Raw genomic sequence first — 20412 nt, forward strand, 5'->3', positions numbered from 1 at the left:
CCAGGGATGCTGACGAGGCCTGTGTGTGTGTCTGCATGCTCACGCTGCAGCCTGATCGATGCCTGTCAGAGCTCAGCATCAGAGTGACAGCCGCATGCCAGGCTGTTTGCTGAACACAGCTCGTCCGTCAAGGGAAATCAGACGAAATCCATCTCCTTGTCCAAAGCCTGGCCCGATGGGCTGTGTCTAGAATGCCAGTCTTACATCCCACCCTATTTTGTGCCTGAAAATCATTCCCCATGGGATTTCAGTGTCACACTGATGGGCCTCCTGGGGCAGAAGAATCACGGTCAAGAAAATGATGCGCAGATACCAATCCCAGCCCCTACCCTTTAGGAACTTGCAGTTTAGAGCTAATGGCTACTGTATAGACACTACAGGTCTCATACATATATGTCGTTATCTCAAAATGATTGGTGTAAAATGGATTTGATTTTTAAAATTTTGCAGATGTATTTTGAGTAGGGCATGACCAGATTGCATGGTGTGTTGTAGACAATTAGTAGAGAAGGGTCTCTTTAGAAGGTCTCATTAGAGCGGCAATTATGAGGTTTTAAGGCTTTCAAATTGACAAGGACAAGCATTGGCAAAGGTTCTGTGTTTGTAAACCGTTTGGGGCTGCAAGAATCTCTGTCACCTTCTGTCTTGGTGGTAGGCCAGCAAGCTGCCTCTCTTTACTCTCCCTAAAGCCTCTTTTATCCCATACAAGCCTATACCTGAACCTTCCCGAAGACCCTCTCTCTCAGCCACTCCAGCACTTCCATTGCCCAAGGCTGCTGACTCTAAAGTGTAGAACTCTCCTGTTTCCCACCTCTGGCAGTGGCCATGCCAGGTAATTCTCTCCCCTTAGCCTGCCCTCCCGTCAGGGGTCACAGGTGTCAAAGAAAAATGTCGCAGGACTTTGGAAGGTAATATTTTTTTCCCACTAGCTAGAAGACTGGAACAGAAAATTGTTCAAAAGATAGAAGTAGGATGTCTGGATGGTGAGGGAAAAAGATTAGCCCAGGAGCAGGAGGGTGGAACATAGCAGCTGAGAGGGGTTTTTGCGGGGTGGGGGGTTGTAAAATCAGCAAGCAGAGGGTGGGGATCCTGGAGGAATGGGAGACTAGGGAGAAGCCAGAGTTGTGGGGTGGCCCCTTGCTGCTGCTGCTGGTCCTCAGAGGGCCTTTCAAACGCCACAAGGATTCTCTGACATTGCTCCCCCGGGGGTCGGGGCCTGAGGGAATCAGCCCCCTGCTTGAGCAAGTGTCACTGTCCCCCACCCCAGGCCCATGGCACACAGCAGGCCCAGCTCTATTACCCACGCACAGGAACTGCTCTGCAATAAAGTAAAATAAACCAAGGTAATGGGAATGACTGGCACAGAGGACAACCCCCCAGAGACCTGGGCCTGCTGCTGCCCCTCTTCCCTGCACCGGTGATCGCCATTAAAACCACCGTAAGTCATCTGCAGTCCCCTAGGCCTCCTTTCCAGGGCTGAGTGAGTGACCCCACGCGGTGGTCAGTCAGAGGAGCAAAAGCAGCTTGTTGTTCCACACTCCATAGACCCCCGGCCTCGGGGTCTCCTCCACAGCCCTCTCAGGGCAGTACGACGGGGACTTTCACCGAAGGCAAACCAGGCTAGGCAGGAAAGGAGTTCTGCCCTCAGGTGACCCCAAGACAAGCCTTCATAGCCCCATCTCTGCTGTCCTATACCTGGGGTAAGTGCCTGGGAACACAGAGCTAGCTGCAAGAGGGCCTGTCAATGCCCCACGGGAGGTGGGGGGGGAGCACAAGCCCCTGGCCGACCGTCCTCCCAAGGTCCCCACCTCGCACATACATTGCTCTGCACAGCAGATATTTATGCCTTGCATGGAGGTTGGCATTAGCAGTGGTTCAAAGTCTCCAATAATTTTCATTTTGTCACATGGCGTGTCTGGCCCTTTGACCAGAGAGCTTTTAAATTCCTCCCCCCTAGCCCTTTCTTCTCCCTGTCTCCCTGGCTTCTCCATCCCTGGCTTGATCCAGACTTGTTGATGAGCCTCAGCTTTTCCCCCACACATGAGGCATTAAATCTTGCCTGCCTGCTCCCGACCCACCATCATTTCCCAAGCTCACCTACGCCCATGAATGCTTAATCTAAAACTTCTGCTGCCATGCAGCAGTTTGTAATTCTGAGGCCGCTTTCAACAGAAGAAACAAAATGGGCTGATGAATGTACCCAGAAAGGTGAGCAGAAAACCATCCAGCATCTCTGTGATGTGGGGGAAGGCTTTCTTAACCATTTAGTTTAATATGACGGATATCTGCAGTGTAGAGTAATCCTAATAGGATGGATATCTGCCTGGTCTGTTGGCCTGCCGGGTGGTTATGAGTTTTAAATTTCCTCATCTCCACAGCAATAAATTCTCTGGGCTTTTCAGTTATAAACTTAGTTTTCAGTGGGGCAGCCGGAAAGATTGTGTTTTGATCAGAGGATCAGAAAGCAAATCCGGTTGGGGTTGGGAGCAGGCAAGTGTGCCAGGTTTGGCTCATCCCTCATCTTCACCTTCCCTGCCGCCTGTATTCCACCCCTGGGCATGTCCGTTGGATCACAGTGCCCCTTGTCCTTATCATCTCAGTGCGGGGATGTTCCCACCACAGGGGTCTAAAGGAGCCCCTCTCTGGGGGTCTGTTGTGGCATTCGTACTGCAGCCTACTGACCTCATGACGAGGGGATGCCCCAGCCTGACCAACCTCCCGATGTGGGCCCGAGAGGAGGGGTTGCAGCCTGTGGCTCTCCCAGGAAGTCGGGGAGGTGATGATGAGTTCCCAGGGCCAGGCTCATGCTGAGCAACCAGTGGAGAGTAGCTGCAACGAGTCCCAGAGGGTAATGAGCCCAGAACACTGCTAACTGGAGTACTCAGCGTGGGATCATTGGGGAAACGAGCTCAGGCAAATCTGTGTAGAGGGGAATCATGGCTTTCTTAATGACTTTCTTCCTTTATACTGACACATACTACCTTTTGGCCCAAGAGTAGAGCAGCCAGGACCAGCAGGAAGACCGATGACTCTCCCCAGGTCCACTTCCTGGCCTTTCTCGGCATGCTTTCATCCCCCACTCCAGCCCCTGATGGCCTCCAACTCCGTGGGTCAGAGCTTCAGAAAACTCTTAGACACCTAGGAGTGTGATTCTCCTGGACATCAGTGAATCGTTCTGCCCACTGGGTAGTGACAAGAGCCAGGCTCCACAATTAGGCAGGACTGTGTTCAAATTCTGGCTCCTCTACTTACCATATGACCTTGGATGAGTTCTTCAGCCTCTCTGAGCCTCCATTTCCTTATCAGTAAACTGAGACTAGAAATAACCACTTCGCAAAAAGGCTGTGAGGATCAGCTAAGGCAACATGCATGTCAGAGAACCTAATTCACTGTGTGGTACACAGCAGGTACTCAATAAATGTTAATTCCCTTCCCCCTTCCCTATAGTGAAGAGCTACTGGTCTTCCCTTCAGATGTGGAAGTGGGAACTACAGAACCTTCTTGCCTGGAGCGTTCATCCATCCCATGCCCAGCCTGGCTCTCTAACAGGTTGTGTTCAGGGCAGTAGCTAGAAGGGTATAGCCATAACACGGTGGGTCCCAGAGCAGGCCTCTGCCCCAGGGACTGTGTGCCAGGGACTATGTTGGGACCAGTGATAAAAGAAAGGCCTTGTTTCTCTGAGATTGTCTTCCTTTCATGTTCTTTGGATCAGACATGCTTTTAAAAGCAAAAACAAATCAATGGATAAGTGCCAGTGATTGGCATGTGGGTTTTCTTTTCATTCAGTTCATTTAATAAACATATATTGACCTTCCACCCTGTGTCAGGTGCCATGCTGGGAGTTAGGACCACCAAAGTCAAGTACTATGTGGCGATGTTTTCTGCCATCAAGGAGTTGGCTGGCAGGCTGGAGCTCATCAAGAACCAGACCACAGGATGATACATGCTCTGGGACTCACAGGTTTCCCTTGGAGCACAACGAAGAGGTCGGGAAAGAAGGCTTCCTGGAGGCAGTACTGCTTAGGCCGAGTTTTTAAGGATGAGTAGGCATCAGCCAAACCAAGGGTAGAAGGACGTGCTTTCCAGAGAGAGATACTAATGCATCAGTTAGGAATTACATTCACTTGCTGATGTACTTCAGAAACAGCAATTGCTTAAACAAGATTAAACTTTACTTCTTTCTTGGGCCGTCTGGTGGCTCAGTTGGTTAAGCATCTGCCTTCGGCTCAGGTCATGATCCTCGAGTCCTGGGGTCAAGGCCTGTGTCAGACTCCCTGCTCAGCAGGGAGCCTGCTTCTCCCTCTCCCTCTGCCTGCCACTCTCCCTGCTTGTGCTCTCTCTTTCTGTCAAATAAATATTTTTTAAAAAGTAAATAAAGTTTACTTTTTTCTCATGAAAAAAGTCCAGAGATAGTCCTGATCTGGTACAGTGGCTCCTGGTGTCAACAGAGATAGAAGTCCCTTCATCCTTCTGCTTAGCTCTTAGCACACATGGATTCCATTCTCAAGATCCAAGGTGCCCTTGGAGCTCCACGCATTCGCTTCCACCTTCCAGTCAGGACACGAAAAGAAAAGGAAAAACTCCCTGGTGGCAGATGCTCTCAGAAGTCCCATCAAAAATTTCAGCTAGAGCTCAGTGGTGTGACCAGTGAGAGGGACAGTCTTTTTACCTGGCCACACCAGCACCGGGGCTAAAAGGATACCTGTTAGTAAGAAGGAAAGAATGGGAACTGGGAGTCTGTGTGACGTGACATTGCAGTACCTGTTTAGGGAACACCTAGCCCAGTCGGCCTGAGTCCGCGAGTCCCCGTAGATGGTGTGAGAGAGATAGGAAGTGGTAGGACGTGAGACGAGAGAAGTAAATCCACATTTCCCTCTTGGTATGAAAGCTCTGTTGTTCAGCGGAGCAGGGCAGTTCCCAGAGCTCAGGCCAGGCCGGTCAGGTGGCATGTGCCAAGGCATCAGGCTAGGGCTCAGCACCTCTATGCAGACGCTTCCCTCTCAAAGGAAAGCACCCGGGGTGGTTCTAGAAGTCACACAGGCCTTGTGCACTGCCAAGGCTTGGCCCACTGTATATTGGCCAAAGGCCTGTGATTTTTTCCCTGGGAAAACCAGAGTTTGGTCATTCTGTGACCTAGGCGCACTCCCTATACGTTTCTGTTCTCACTGTCAACACTTAACCCAGTAAGAAGCGCCAGCATTGTATTGAGTACTTATTATGTGCCAGACGTTCTGAGAGTTTCATGTATAATAACTCATTTAAACCTCACATTTTCCTTAGGAGGGAAGTATTCAGTTTTATTGCTCCCATGTTAAAGTTTGAAACTGAAGCACAGACTTAAAAATAACTCACCCAGGTTACTAAACAGCGAGGCCAAATTTAAATCCAGGTAGTCTGGCTCCAGAGTTCTCCCTGGTAACCATCATGCAGTTCTGCCGGTAGATGAGACCGCCCCCCCCCCCGAATCAGGAGGAAATGTCAGAATTAAGACAGGCAGATGAAGGTAGGACCAGGCACAAAGCGCCTGGCCTATCTGTTATGCAGGGAATGAGTGAAACTCTTGCTAACAGACCAAGCCTGGCAAAGGCTTTTCTCCTCTTTTGATTCCCTTGTCTCCTCCACTCTTTGCATTCTCACTCCAGTCAGCATGATCCATTAATAAGCTATGCTATGCTTTTCTGTTTCTTCTCATTCCTGCCTCCCAACCACTGTCACTGTAACAGGACTTCCGTGCATCTTGTTTAGGTTCCCATCCTTCCTGCCTTCCTAAGAATGTACAGAACCCACTCCCCTAAGCCATCTGTCCCAGATCTATATTAAGAAGGGGCTGGGGCGCCTGGATGGCTCAAGTCAGTTGAGTATCTGACTCTTCGTTTAGGCTTGGGTCATGGTCTCGAAGTCCTGTGATTGAGCCCTGCATTGGGCTCCACGCTCAGTGCAGAGTCTGCCTGAGATTCTTTCCTTCTCCCTCTGCCTCTCCCTGCCCCCCCCCCCCTCTCACCCTCTCTCTATCTCTCTCTCAGAGAAAGAAAGGGAGGGAGGGTGGGTCTGTGCTCTGACCTGTCCCATCACCCTCTCTCTCAGGGTCACCCTCTTGAGCTTTTCTTCTGAGCAACTTGCACCTCTTCCTGGCCGCTGCTCTCTCTGTCATCCCCCATCTCCTTCAGTATCTGCTTGCACCTCCACTGACCTCGGCCTCCCTTTTTGTCCTGAAATTCTACCTCATGCCTGCTTTGACCCTACCAGTCACGCGTTCTTTCCAAAGCATGACCCAAATCATTCCATATGCTAGAGCGTGTTTGCTCGGCCCCACCGGTGATGTCCCAGACGGCCCTTCCCTGAACCCCTGAACTCTCTAGCCCTCAGGGTTGGCACTCTCCCCTGAACCCCTCCAGCACCTGCTATCTGTGCTACACTCCGTGGTCATGTGCTTTACATGGCATTTTGTCACTGGTCGACATGATGTGGCTTCGTCATGTCTCCTCAACTTAAGCTCTTTGAGAAGTTTTTTGAGTTTTTTGTTTTTTCCCGTTTGCATCTATTGCAATGCCTAATGCAATGCTTTTCTATTTAGTAGATGCCAGATAGCTATTTCTTGGTTGGTTGATTACAATAAGTCCTAGGTCTCTTTACATGTCCTTAATGATTTTTATACATTTCAGTTCCTTCAGCATTTGTCTTTCCGTTTTGAAGAATCCTAATCATTTCTGGATGTTCTCATCTCTTTAATCAGCTCAACTGGGCATCCATGGTCCCTCTCCAGCCCTGCTATATCTTTCCAGAGATGCAAGGCCGAATCACAATGATCTCCCTTTTCAGGGTACATTGTACTCTATTATAACTGTAACCTGCATTTTCTGCTGCTTGCCTGGCCTTGGAAGCTGCCTTTGTTAAGAAAGCTCCGGACGGCAACCAGGAATATAGCCATGTAGAAGGTATTGTCCAGAAACAAGAGAGCCCAGCCAAGCACAGTCTCTCCCAGATGCCCAGGAGCCCCCTCCAACAAGCACCTTCCATTCCAGCACTGCCTAGAATCCTACAATGTGGGGACTAGGGGTGGGTTCAAAAGAAACAGGCAACAGCCTCATTTGGAGGGCGTAATGTAAAAGCTAATGGATTAACAAGAGCAGTCTAGTTGATTCAGGACATAACATGAGCACTAAAGATGGAGTTGTCAAGAAGAGTGAACCTGGGAAGGCTTCCCGGAAGACAAAAGTGGTGTAGGGGAGTTGCCCCTTGCAAACAGCTTCACACACTTCTCTCGGCACTCCTGGGCAGAAACTTCCAGAAGGGCGGGTGGTGGGGCGGGTTGCCTTAGCATTCCCTTACTGGTAAATGACTAGACATCTCCCTGAGCATGCTCTGCACCTCTGCACCTCCCTTGGCAGCACAGGGGCTGCTGGGCGTCTGGCTTTTACAGCTGAGACGCAGGGTCCAGCAGCTCACTCAGTAGGCAGATCAGCTGGACAAGGGCGGGGGGAGGGGAGGTAGAGGAAGTGAGGGTGGTGAGAAGGGGAGTATGGTATACTTGGAGAAGGTGCGTGATGCTGAGCGTCTCTCCTCACGGCATTTCTTGTCCTTTCCGTCCTCCCTCCAGCATCCCTGTGAGCACCTACCTAAGATAGAGGATGGTGCTGGCCTTCCCCCCTCTTTTTTTTGCTGCTTCTGACCTGCCCACTGTCCGTTTTCCTGCCCACTGACTTCAGGCCACAGCTCAGGAGCATCGAGCAATCGAGAGCATCTTTGACTAACATTAACAGAAATCAGGGGCGCCTGGGTGGCTCAGTCGATTGAGCGTCCGACTCTTGATTTTGGCTCAGGGCCTGATTTCTGGGTCCGTGCTCAGCAGGGAGCCTGCTTGAGATTTTCTGATTCTGTCTCCCCCTCCCCACTGCACTCGCATGCGCGCTCACTCTCTCTCTCTCCCCCTCTCTCCCTCTCTCAAATAAATCTTTTTAAAAAAATCAAATTGCTTAAGTGATGCTTACACTGAGTGTCAGGACGGGGTAGGAGTCTCACACGGGCAGAAAGTTTCTCATGGGAGAAGCTGCACTGACACTGGCTACAGCCAAGCTGTCTTCTATTAAAGGAGCCTTGAACCAGCAGCGAGGCTTAGGCAAGGGTCAGCCTCACTAGGCTTCCTCCAAAATCAAAGGAATTGTCCTTAAAAGCTTAATTGTGACTTCCAGAAATCTTAGCCCAAGATGCTGAGCATCTTCATTTCCTGTCTCCATTTCAGAACACACCTACGTTGGGGGTAGCACTCCCCACGGAGAGCGGAGAGCAGGTGTCAGCAGAATTCTGCTTAGTACAACCAAATTGGGAGGTGAAACAAGGCAAATGAGGCCACCCTGGCCCCGTTTAGGGGAACAGAGGATAGCTACTCCTTGCCTGAGAACAGGGCAAAACCAGCCTGAGCAAAGAGTAGGGTTGAGGGACCACCCACTAGCTCCTGGGCCTCATTAAGCTGAATTTTACTTGGGACATTCGGTTGAAATGGGAGAGAGAGGAGTAATTGTGATTAATGGCACCTTGGCTCCTGTCAAGAGGACGGACAGAGAGTCATGTCAAAAACTGGGCTGCTGACGCATCCTACCTGTTGTCCTTTCCTACCACTGATATTTTTTCCTCTCTTACCTTTGCTCTCACCCCAGTGGCTTTGAGTACTTTCCAGAGAGAACTAAAGGCCCAGAACAGCATGAGGAGCCCGGGCCCTGGGGAGTAGGTAAAGACAGGGAAGAAGAGGGAATCTGGTCCCAGCGTGGAGAAGCAGTGCAGGCAGAATGGTCACACTGGCCCACGCTCATTGCTCCTGGTCTTTCCCTGGACAGAGATGGCTGGGGCCAGCTGCAGACATGGAAAGGATTTGTGGGGGCTTATGGGGTGTGAGAGCCCCACTCTGGCGGGATGAGCAGTGCCACATTTTAATTGTCATTAGCAATAAAAAATGAGCAGTGAGGAAACCCAGCCTCAGCCCACAGAAGAGGGCAGAGGCCAGGCTTCTTGACCAGGCCATCTGGCCTCAGGCGTGCTGCACATCTCCCAGTCTGGGCTGTATATAATGGGTGGCTTTTATCCATAGGCTTTTCGTTGTATTACGGACAGGCCACAGAGATCACAGGCCCTCCAGGTCATAGCAAGCAAGGATCCAGTCTGCCTGTGTGACAGCAGAGTGAACAAACAACAGCCCTCGCCCATTGGCACTGCTGAGCATGAAGACTAGATCATCTCAGAGGATGTTTTGTTTTCCTTACTGTGTTAAAATAGGTCTGAAACACAGAGTCCCTGAAGAGGCCCGAATCTCCTCTCCCCTGGGCCAAAGAGAGCAGCCCCTCCACATGGGGAGAGGGGAGCAGGGGCTCTTGCTCTGTGGCCTGTCCAGGGATGGGGATCGCAGGGCTGCTGGCAGCCCTAGCACACGGCCTGCCCTGGGTGGTGGAGCGCACAGTCTGCCAGGGACAGTGGGCCCACGCCAGGCCTCCTGTGGGCAAGTGAAGGCAGCTGGATTTTCAGGAAGGATACGGGTAAACACGGGCAGGGGGGCCTAATAAGAGGAGCCCAGAGGAGATGGTACCTTCTTAGCCGGATGAGGAGGGAGGGAAAGAAGAAGGAGTGAGGGTCCCCAGAATCTGACAGCTCCTCCTTCATCTCCTCAGTGCCTTCAGCTGCCTTCATGCAGTTGGTCTGACATTAATCAGGAGGGCTGGGTATTCCATGTTTTTGTGTTGAAATTGGTTGCCATTTCTTACACTCAGTGTAATAAAATAACTAAATTGGCTGGTCCATAGCTGTTTCAAGTCCTTTTCTCTCTGGTGCCTTTCTCTGGCCTGCAAGAGGGATTGGTGTCTATGTTCCTATTTCTTAGAGACCGGGTAAAAGAGAAAGAGAAGGAGCTCCATGTCCCCTTTTTCTCCCAGCATAAGACATCCTTTGCCACAACCTAACAGCTTTTGAGTGGCTCCCATGGCCACAGCCCAGTTCTGAGAACTCTGAGCCATCCAAACCCCAGATTCCCTTAAATCTAACAGCAGCTGCCTTTCCTCGGAGATTTCCCTGGTCTCCCAGAAGGGCCTGAGACCTGCCCACCCTGGCAAGGGACTTGTAGCTTGAGGCTTTCTCAGCCCTGCGCTCAGATGTTCCTTCCGGCGACCAAGGACTAACCAGGACATCTGCCCCCTGGCTTGGAGGACTTACCAGGCAGGGTCCGGGGTCCTGCCCTGTCCTCATAGCTCTTGCTCTGGCTGTCTCATGCCTGCTTTTATCCTTCACCCCTTCTTTGCTGAGGGATGGTAGCCAGGAGTGGTGGATGTGTAGGAGACCAGAGGGAGGCACACACAGCTGCTGCCTGTGCTCATGCCTGGATAAATCGAGGAATCCATCCTCGCTCCAGTTATATTCAGTACAGGCAAAGCCAAGTGCGAAACAGCCCCTTCTGCTCATGACGTCTGGGAGCCTCTGAGTCATCAGTGCTGGCTGCACTGACCAAAGCCGGTTTCTGCCCCTCTGGGCTCCTATGGGCAGAACAGCTCCAACACGGGCAGCTGTGGGACCACCCTGTCACCTTAGAGAGGTTCTCAAAACAGGCCTTCTCCAGTTGGCTGGGTGCCACTGGATTTCCCCAAAGACAGTTTTCTGTCCCAGGAGCTTTCCTGCTCCAAGACTGCCAGTGATCTGGAGAAGCTAGGACCTTTGACCTTTCATCATCTGCTTACTGAATGCTTACCATGTGCCAGTAATAAGATGCCATTAATAAATGCCCATTATAATACTGTAATTAACAGTGGTATGAGCAAAGTGCTGTGGGGAAAAGCATTACTAAGTAAATAATGGAATGGTTTGGGTGAAATCCCATCTGTGCAGAATCTTAACGCGTTGGGTAGGAGTTCACAGGTACAGTAATAGGAGTGTGCTCGCCGCAGGGAATCGTGTGCACAGAGGCCTGGAATGGTGTGCCATAGTGTGGAGCTAGAGTTGGTTTGGCATGACTAGAGCAAAATAATGAGGGCCAAAATGGTAGAAGGTGAGACAGTAAGAATCCAGTCACAAGCTTGTACCTTGCTGTGCTAAAGAATTTGAACTTTAGCAGAAAACAAGGAAAGGATTTCAGCAACGGAGTGATCAGGTTTGGATTTTTGTTAAGTAACAACAGTTACTGAGCATTTACTATATACTAAACTCTTGAGTGTTTAACTGCCATCAGTTTATTCTTCAATAAAAACCTTCGAAATAGACACCATTATTATGCCCATTTGACCAATAGGAAAAACGTATAACCAGAGAGGTTAAATCAGTCACTCAAGGTCTCACAGCTAGTAAGTGGCTCCCCAGCCTGTCTAACAGCCTGTCCCCAGCCCTGCCGCACTGCCTGTGACGAGCCACACCACAGCATTGTGGGAGGGCCATTAGGGAGACACAAGGCTGGTGGCGGGGATGGCAGTGAAGGAGACTGCTACCCAAAGGTAGGACCTGAACTCAAGGAGGGGCAGTAAGGATAGAGAAAAGGCTAAGAATTCAGGGGACATTCCTGAGCGAGGATTAGTGTGACCTGGAGGTTGATTGTGAATGTAAGGGAGCCAGGATGATTCCCAAGCTTCTGCTACCGACTGGGATAAGAAAGGTGGATGGAGGAACAGGTTTTAGAGTGAAAATAGTAGATTCACCATTGGACGTGTTATATTTGAAATTGGTCAGGTGGAGTTAAATTCTGAAGAGAGGTCTGGACTGGAAATAGAAGTTGTGGTGAGAGCAGTGAAAACTGGGGACTGTACAGCTTAAAACGGCCCCCTGGCGAATATCCATATTCAAGGAGCCTGTTGTTGGGAGAGAATTCACAGTTGAAACAAAGAACAGGGAGAAGAAACTGTGGTTGGGAACCACAGAGGCCCCCAAAAAAAGAAAGTTTAAGATGGAAGAGGGGTTCTTAGCTCTGTCAGATCATTCAAAAGGTCAAAAACAATGAAATACAAGAAGAAATTGTTAAAATGACAAGAGGTCCTGAGTGACTTTGAGGTGGTAGTTACATTGGACTGTCGACAGTGGTGAGCCACCACACCCGATGGGGAAGGAAAAGGGAATCCTCTGGGCAAGGAGAACCAGGTCAGCTGGGTGGACATGAGATCAAGGCACGGTTTTCTAGGATGCGCAAGATATTCTTGGGCAAAGAGGTGGACGCTGACAGAAAAGGGAATTGGAATGGTAATGGTAATGGTAGTAATAAAGAAGACTGTCTGGAGGCCGCTGATGAAAGCAGCCTTCACTGCTCTTTTGGGGTGGCACTGCTCTTCTCCAGCCAGGGAGCATGGGGGCTGGGCCATTCAGGTGTGCCCCACTCTCCGAAGGAATTCCAAAACTTATCTCAGGCTCAGGCAACCTGTGGGAACAGGTGCCACCAGTGGTGCCCCAGATAGGGGGGCAGAATAAAAGTCTCCTGACTCAGCTTCATTCCCTGCATGAACCTCAGGAAAGAGGGAGTTAAATCTCCCTCCAGCCTTTAGCCCTGGGTTTTCTTGGGAAGACGAACAATCTCCTTCCCTCATCCTCTGCACCAAAGGGACAGATTGCGTCAGTTTATAAACTGTGTTACCATTGCAAAGGCCTGGAGTCAGCAGGTTTGCATTTCCCGGCAGGCTCAGACGAGGCTGATCGCCTTGGCTGGCAGGGACCAGGAGCTGCCCCACCCCCCCACCCTGTCATCCCACCCCACATCCCTTAGGTCTTCGAGGAGAGAGAGAAAGAGAAAACCCAGAGCTTCTAGCTGAGCCATTTTGTTCAGGGCTCAGGGCTTCCATCAATTTCCAGGAGCTTCTCAGCCCCTCTTGCCACCGTGCCAACCCAGGCATGATTTCCAGGCATTCCTAGGGCTTTGGCTTGGGCCAGTGCACAGATGTCAGAGAAGAGGTTTTCTGGAGACCAGTTGGCACTGTGGGTTGGACTTGAAGGGGCCATCTGATCTGGAGGTGCTGAGGGGTTAGGAGCAGAGGCGTTGGTGGGGCCCGGGCCCCCCCCCACTCCAGCACGGGGCAGATCCGCGCCTGCTGCCGGCCCACTCCCCACTGGCAGCTGCCGGTACTAAGACCCAGGAGGCATTTCACGGGCACTGCCTCTCCAGCTCCCAGAGCATTACATTATTAATTGCACTGTGTTAGCGTTCACCGTCTCTGAGAGACGTTGGTGTGTGTGTGCATGCCTGCGAGTGGAGGGGACACGTTGGCTGTGTTAAGCTGCTACTATATTAAGGTGAGGTGTCTCTTCAAGTTCACAGCTCTAGCTGTGGCAGCACATTACAGCCTTCATGCGGCATCAGTGCTCGTGGAAAACCCAGCTCGACAGCAACGTGGCTACCTCCCTGTAGCAGGCAAGGAATCTCAGGGGCAATCCGGTTGCTCTGGATCACCACTCACATTCTGGCAGAGAGCTCTGGTGGGAGGCATGGGTGAGGAGGAGGCTGGAGTGCCTTTTATCCCCCTCTGCAAGCTTTCCTACAGGGCTTGCGGGTTCTCATGGGGCTTCCCCCCTTGCCCTTCTCCAACGTAACCCGTTACCTCCTCTCTCCTCAGCCCCCAGTCACACCGGTCCACCCTCAGCCCCACCACCCGGCCCCGACTCTAACCTCAGCTACTTTAGAGCTGAGAGAACCTTAAAACCCTGTTCTGCTCTTATTTGCACGAGAAGTAACTGAGCCTGGAGGGGATATGACCCTCCCGCCCCCCACATCGCAGTTCCAGTCTACGGCTTTTTATTGGCTTTTTCTTTGCTCCTCGGTGGCTTCTTCCCATCCAAGCTTTCCTGTCTTGTTCCCAGTTCCAGGCTTCTGCCCCATGCTTGTTGCTGATGGCTTTGGGGGTATTTCCAGCAGGCCTGTGGCCAGACAGCAAGTGGAAAGGACAGAGGCTTCTGCCTGTCATTAGGGCCCCTGCTGTCACCTCCCCAGAGGCAGCCCTGGGCGCTCTGCTCTCAGCTCGGCCTGCCAGAGGAGCTGGTGGCCTGTATGACCCCCATACCCTCCCCTGTGCCCCAGGGCAGGGGTGGCCGGTGCTGCTTGCTCCAGCCTACCTGGTTTCACCTGTCCTGCCTGAGGCAGCCACCTCCCCTAAGGGAGGGAGCATCTCCTCAGTGTTCCACAGCCTTCCATCCTAGGAGACTGGCTCACGCTGTCATTTCCTGTGCTGCCTCAGGCACTATGCCTGGAGCTGGGGCCAGTGCACTTTGGGAGATGGAACCTTTTCTCCATCCTCTTGACACAAATAAAGGAAGGTGGGTATATATGTATGGGGTCTCCCTGCCCTCTCCCATTGCCAGTAAATCCCTTCTGTGTTGTACCTTCTTTGGCTACCCTGGGTCACCTCCCAGAGCATGCAGCCCCCTGCTGTGTGTTCTGCTCTGTTCAACATTTCAAAGTTTCTTTGCCCTAAGTGTGGATTTGGGGGGGGGGGGGGGGGGGGGGGGGAGGGGAGGCGGCACCCACCTGCCTTATTCAAGCTTTCCTTTCATTGGAGGCAGCCTCCAGTGCCTTCTCCCTCCCCAGGCCCACACCTCACCAGGACCCAAAGAAGGCTCAGGAGGACCTCTGTCTTTAAAGCTTTGCTCCAGACTTGGAACCAAATCCAATTTGGTTCCTGGATCAGGAGAGGTAGGGCAGCTAAATGAACCCCCAGGGCAGTCAGAATTTCCTCTGTGGTTTTATGGTGACCTTTTAACTGACCTCTCTCTCCTTCTCTCTCCTCTTTCTCTCTCTTCCCCTCCCTCTCCTTCACACACACACGCACACGCGCGCACACACACACACGCGCGCACACGCACACTTTACAGAAGGTTTCAGACTCTGCAGGCTGATTGGCTGGGAAAGGCCAGGACAAGTTGAGAGAGAGGAGTAGTATCTGTTAAGACTGTCTTCCCCTGCCTGACTTTCGCTTCCCCTTCCTGTGACCCCTTGCACTTAGCCCAGGTCCAGAATGTGCCACGCTGCCTAGAGAGGAGAATGACTCAGACCCCACTGCCTGCCTGATTGAAGTAGTTCCTAAGTGAAGAAGCTGGACAGAATCCAGACAAGGGAAAGAAGGAGCATTTGGGGAGGGGAGCAGGACAGGGACTGAGTGTATTTCTGGAGGCCAAGGCAGTCCAGCCCGCTAAGGAAAGGACTACAGGCAGTGAAACAAATTCATGGCCACCACACCTTCCCTCCCTCCTGTGTTCCCAGCCATGGAGAGTGAGCTAGGGGCTGCTCGGGTTCTCCCCTCTCCCCCTTTCCCTTCTCCCCTTCCTCACCCACCCACAGCTGGGAAGGGTGAGACCACAGCCCCTCTGGGTGGGCACCGAGGTGTGTGTGTGTTGCCTGGGCATGGGAGCTCTTCCTCAGTAATTAGGAGACATGCAAATTAACAGCCTGTGCCGTTTGTATTAATTTGGTAAATAAGCCAGAACAATTTCATTATTGGCACATTAATGTGCTTGGGAGCAGGAGGACATGTCCCACTGTGAGGCAGCAGGGCCCGCTGGCTGCCCCAGCCCGCAGACAGGCTGAGTCCAGTGTGTCTAGCTGCTCTCGGACTGGGCACGGCTGGCTGGGCTGCACCCTCCCCCCGACCTTTGGCCCTGTGGTGGAGAAGGACCACCCTCTGCTGAGCAGAAAGGCATCTGCTTGCTCAGCTGGGTTTGAGGACAGTCACACATTAGCTCTTCCCACTTGCCTTCCCTCCATTCGGTATTTTGCATGAGACCACCAGGGTTTAAGAAGCCCAAAGCTTTTCTAGGTTTGGGGGGAGAGCTAAGGGGACGGAGCTCAGCCCAAGCAGGGCCGCTGCTGGCCGGTATTAGATGAAGGGAAGAGGAAGCAGTTTTATATTATTTCTTTACAACATAGGACCCGCTTCTCGTTTTATGGAGAAGGAAACTGGCTAGAGAGAAAGGAGGTCGTATGACTTCCCAAAAATTCACGGCCAGAGCTAGGATGTGAACCCAAGTCTGTCTGACTCCCAAGATCCATGCTCTTCCTGCCACCTCCCTGCCCAGTCGGTGGACCCAGCTCTGGGGAAGATTCGGAGTGTAGAACAAGCTTTGTTCCCCGTGAAACTGACAGTCTAGTTGGAGAATAAGGACATTAGGAAGTGAAATAACTGTTGACAACAATGAAGCGTTTATGTGTCCAGTGTTCTTTTTAAGTGCTTCCTATTTTTCTGTTAGCTCATTTAATCGTAACAAATCCTCCAAGATAGGGAATATTGCAGTTGCAACTTGACAGCAGAGACACAGAGAAGGTAAGGGATTGGCAGAGGTCATGCAGTTGGTAGGTGGATCTGAACCGAGGCAGCCTAGCTCCACAGTGTGTGCTCTGAACTTCTGTGCTATATGCTGTCCCCTCAGTGCCAAAGGCTGGGGGAGCCCGTAGGTGTTCATGGGGTGATTGACTTGGGGGCGGATTAGGGAAGCCTTCACAGGAAGGTGGTGGTGAAGCTGAAAGAGCTCAGTTCACAGGGCCTAGTTGGGAGGTCAGAATCCCCACCCGCTCTGTCTGCCCCCAGGGCAAGAGATGCTGGCGGCTGGCCAGACCTGCAGGGGTGCACAGTGAGGCAGCGGGCACCCCCACCCCGAGGAGGGGGGAGTGGGTCTGACCTTGAGGCAGCTGGGCTGCCTGCTGCTTCATCCCCGGCCTGCGCTCCCCCAGCACAGCGCCACGGTCCACTTCTCCTCCCCTCAGCGCTGTTTTCCTAGGTCTTAGCTTCAGCGTGAGCATTGATGAGCAAGAGTCCATCTCTTCCCTGCTGACACTGCTTGTGTCCACGTGTCCACACATTCTGTGGTGTCAAGGCCATATCAGCTCACACGTGCACACACCAAAGGCCCACACACAAATCAGACATTCGGGCAGCCCCTGGTAGTCACCCAAGGCTTGAACTCCCAGGTGTCACATGCCACCGTAGGAGGCCTCCCAAGGGAAGCTGTTGAGTCCAGATCTCTCCCTGAAACACTCCGCGCTGCTGAGGAGACAAGTAGCAATACTGTAGAGCACTTTGCAGTTCACACAACATTTGGTGAGTAGTGGGCCTCATTAATGATTACAACAGGCAGAAAGAACCCAGAAGAGGTTTCTTGTGTATCTGACAAGAATGAGCCTCCCCTAACTCCTGTCTTTGGTTTGAGGCAAACTTGTAGGAAATAGCTCTCCATGGGTCTTTATATAGTCAGTCCTCATTATATACGATTCCATATTTGCGAGTTCACCTACTAAAATGTATTTGTAGCCCCAAATCAGTACTTGGTAATTTTTGATCATTTGTGGATGTGCAGAGTGGTGAACAATTTGAGTCTCCAGGTGAGCACATTCTCAGCTGAGGTTGCAAAAGACGGTGCTCTACCTTCTTGTTTCAGCTCTCATCCATAAACAAGTGTCCTTTTTGTCGTCTCCTTAGTGCCACGTTTTCCCCTTTTTTTGATGTGTGCTTTTTCTTGGTGATTTTGCAGTTTAAAATGGCTTCCAAGCAGAGAGCTGAAGTGCTGTCTAGTGCTCCTAAGTGCAGGAAGGCTGTGATGTGCCTTAGGGAGAAAATACACATGTTAAAGCAGCTTTATTCAGGCATGAGTTCTAGTGCTGTTGGCCGTGAGTTCAATGGTAATGAATCATCAGCATATATTAAATAAGGTGTCTTTAAGCAAAAACATGCACAGAAGGTGATTATGTATTGGTAAATTGGTAGAGTCTTGCAAGAACCTAATCCTGTGTTTCGCTTGGGAGCAGTGGTTCAGGATTCACTAATTCAGTGTTCATGGTGACTTTATAGAACATCACAAATAACAAGAATCAACTGTATCTGTCTATCTCTATGTGAGTATGTGTATATATGTATTTTTCCAATTAAGAGAAAATATTGGTGCCTGGGTGGCTCAATCGGTTAAGCCTTTGACTTTGCCTCAGGTCATAATCTCAGGGTTCTGGGATCAAGTCAGGCTTCCCGCTCAGTGGGGAGTCTGCTTGAGGATTCTCTCTCCCTCTCGCCCTGCCCCTACCCCCATTCGCTCACATACACATTCTCTCTCTCTCAAATAAATAAATCTTTTTAAAAAAAGAGGGAGAGAGAAAATACCAAAAACCCAAGTCTTAAAATTGATCATAGAAATAGAGCATATGCAGACATTGGCCCACAAAATGTTACAGTCAAGCCACAAATTCCTGGCAATCAATCTAAAAGAACCATGATGAACAATGAACACATATACCAGCCTAGGAGCACCATGCTTAACCCTCTGCTTGCTCCCTGTGAAACTCTCCCAGAACTAGAGAAGGGTTAAGACTTTGGTCTTCAGATTGGGTTCTATGTGCCCAGAAGGATAGACACAGCAGAGGGCTTGGCTGGAGAGGCCACAAGCCAAGAGACTCCGGAGTAGCCCCATCCCTTCACTGAGCCCAGCCCACCTTCCCCTGAGTGCTTTTGAGAAATCACCGCGTTTGCAGCAGCCATAATAAAAGGGGAAGCAGAGACCGCCAGGCTACAGCTTTATCTCCCTCTGTAATTCAAGATGGATTCAGCGGGAGGGCAGTGCCCAAGGCTAGAGATTTCTTTCCTCTGCAGCTGGCTGGGCCCAGGGACTTGTCAAGCCCAAGTTAACATACCAACTGCAGGCAGGGAGAGTCTGGGTAAGTGTGAAGGCGGTGCTCACCTGCCAAGAGAGTTGGCAGTGTTGACCCCAGGCATGGCTACCAGTCGTCGCCGTAGTCTACCACTTATACGAGCCCTTGGGAGGCCGGCATCTGGTTGGTAGCCTCCGAGGTGAGGTGTGGATTGGGGATTTGCTAGGTGGGGTGAGGTCTGAGTGTGGGCCCCTTTCGGGATGAGCGTGATTGTACCTGCCAGGTACTTCATCAACCCGCCTCTGAGGTGCTTGCCTCCATCCTAGCAATCCAGTGCCAAGAGCAATGATGCAGGTGGCCCTCAAGCTCCTTGTCACAACCGCATTGGCCCAGCACAGGCTTCTCGGAACTGGAAGGTCTTGTGCCCAGGCAGGGCAGCCATCAGTTTTAGGGAAAGTGCACTTGGCTGCTAACACGGTAAAAGATAAGAGGTCCAGGAATGGGAGACCTATGTACCCACCGACAGAGTCAACTTGGAATGGATCTATATAGGATCTTTTTTATCTAGCTCTAATAAATTTTTCATATCTGCTTATGGGTCACACCCCAACCTCAGGCACTGTTGAACTTGCATTTCCACTCGAAGGGTTAACTGTAAGCCTTAAGTAGGAAGAGGGTGTTAAAGAATAGGGAGAAGCAGGGGCTCTGCCTCCCTGGTCCTGCCGCTTCTTTTTCTCCTTGCTGCCTTCTCTCCACATGCCCAAGCCTCCTGTCTACTTAAGGGGTGTCCTGTCGCCCACATGGCTCCCCGCTCGCCTCCCTACCCTCGCCTCTCTAACCCTCTGCTCTAGGCTGCTGCCGCAGGCTCCAACCCAGGCTTCAGAGAATTCCCAGGTATTTAGACATTGATTTTATTGCTTAGTCGAGCTTGAAGCTGTTTAAATTAATACAAGTTTTCATATTTGGCAGCAAAGATTTTTACAAGCCCCTTTAGCAGAGAAAGAGGTTCAAAGAAGAAATTTACCCTGGGCCATGAGGTGGGAGCTGATCGGCCACCATAAGGGCCGTGGCACCAAGGCCACCCTCTTGGGGGAGCGGAGTCATTGCTGTGTCTGGGGTCCTGGGTCTCGGGGAGGCCCTCTGTGGAGGAAGCTCAGAAGCTCGTGAGCCCCGCAGGGGTTCTGAGGGTTCTGAGGGTTCTGAGGTTCAGCCACAGCACATGCCCCAAGGACTGGGCTTCCGGCAGTGATGGCACCCTGTCAGGGGCAGCCTCCTGCTGGGGTCACCCCCTAACCACCCCCTGTGCACTTCCTGCTCGCATCCTGCCCACGTGCCCCCTTCCCCCCCTCTCTTCACCTGGCTTCCATCCAGCCACTTTCATTACCTTTGTTGAGCACTAATTCCTTCAGCTGTGCGCCCTTCTTCCCGGGGATTGCCTTGCTCCTGGGGCCTGCCTGTCTTCCTAGATGAGCCGGGGTGGGTGGGTGGGTGCTGAAGGAGAGTGGGATGTTCCCGGAGCTATGTCTGCTGCTTCTGTCACTCCTGATCCCCAGGCTGCGCTCACACACGCACACGGCTAACGCAGACTTCCCTCGCTTAAGCTGAGGGGAGCCGAGTTTACCCTAGTAGCTCTCTGCCAAAAGATCTGAGAAGAGGGGAGTTTTGAAGTTGCTTGGTCAGTGATGTTTCCGTAAGGATGGTTCTGGGGTGTGAGAGGCTAGAAAGCGTAGATCCCACTTACAGAACTGAAGTGAAGGGTTTTAAGAGGGTCAGCCATGCTGGAGCTCCAGCAAGCTCCTGCTCTTCATGCCTAATGAGCCCCTGTCAGGTGGCAGGAAGGCCCTGGTAGC

General features: G+C 51.6%; 1 protein-coding gene across 1 annotated transcript in view; it reads left to right on the plus strand.

Annotated features, from left to right (window-relative positions):
* Window positions 1–20412, plus strand: part of SND1 (staphylococcal nuclease and tudor domain containing 1) — a 409554-nt gene that overhangs the window by 372927 nt on the left and 16215 nt on the right. The gene's annotated exons all lie outside the window — the stretch shown is intronic.

This window comes from Callorhinus ursinus, unplaced genomic scaffold (assembly GCF_003265705.2).
Source record: "Callorhinus ursinus isolate GAN/ISIS: 27379988/994484 unplaced genomic scaffold, GSC_fseal_2.0 scaffold12, whole genome shotgun sequence".
NCBI lineage: Eukaryota > Metazoa > Chordata > Mammalia > Carnivora > Otariidae > Callorhinus > Callorhinus ursinus.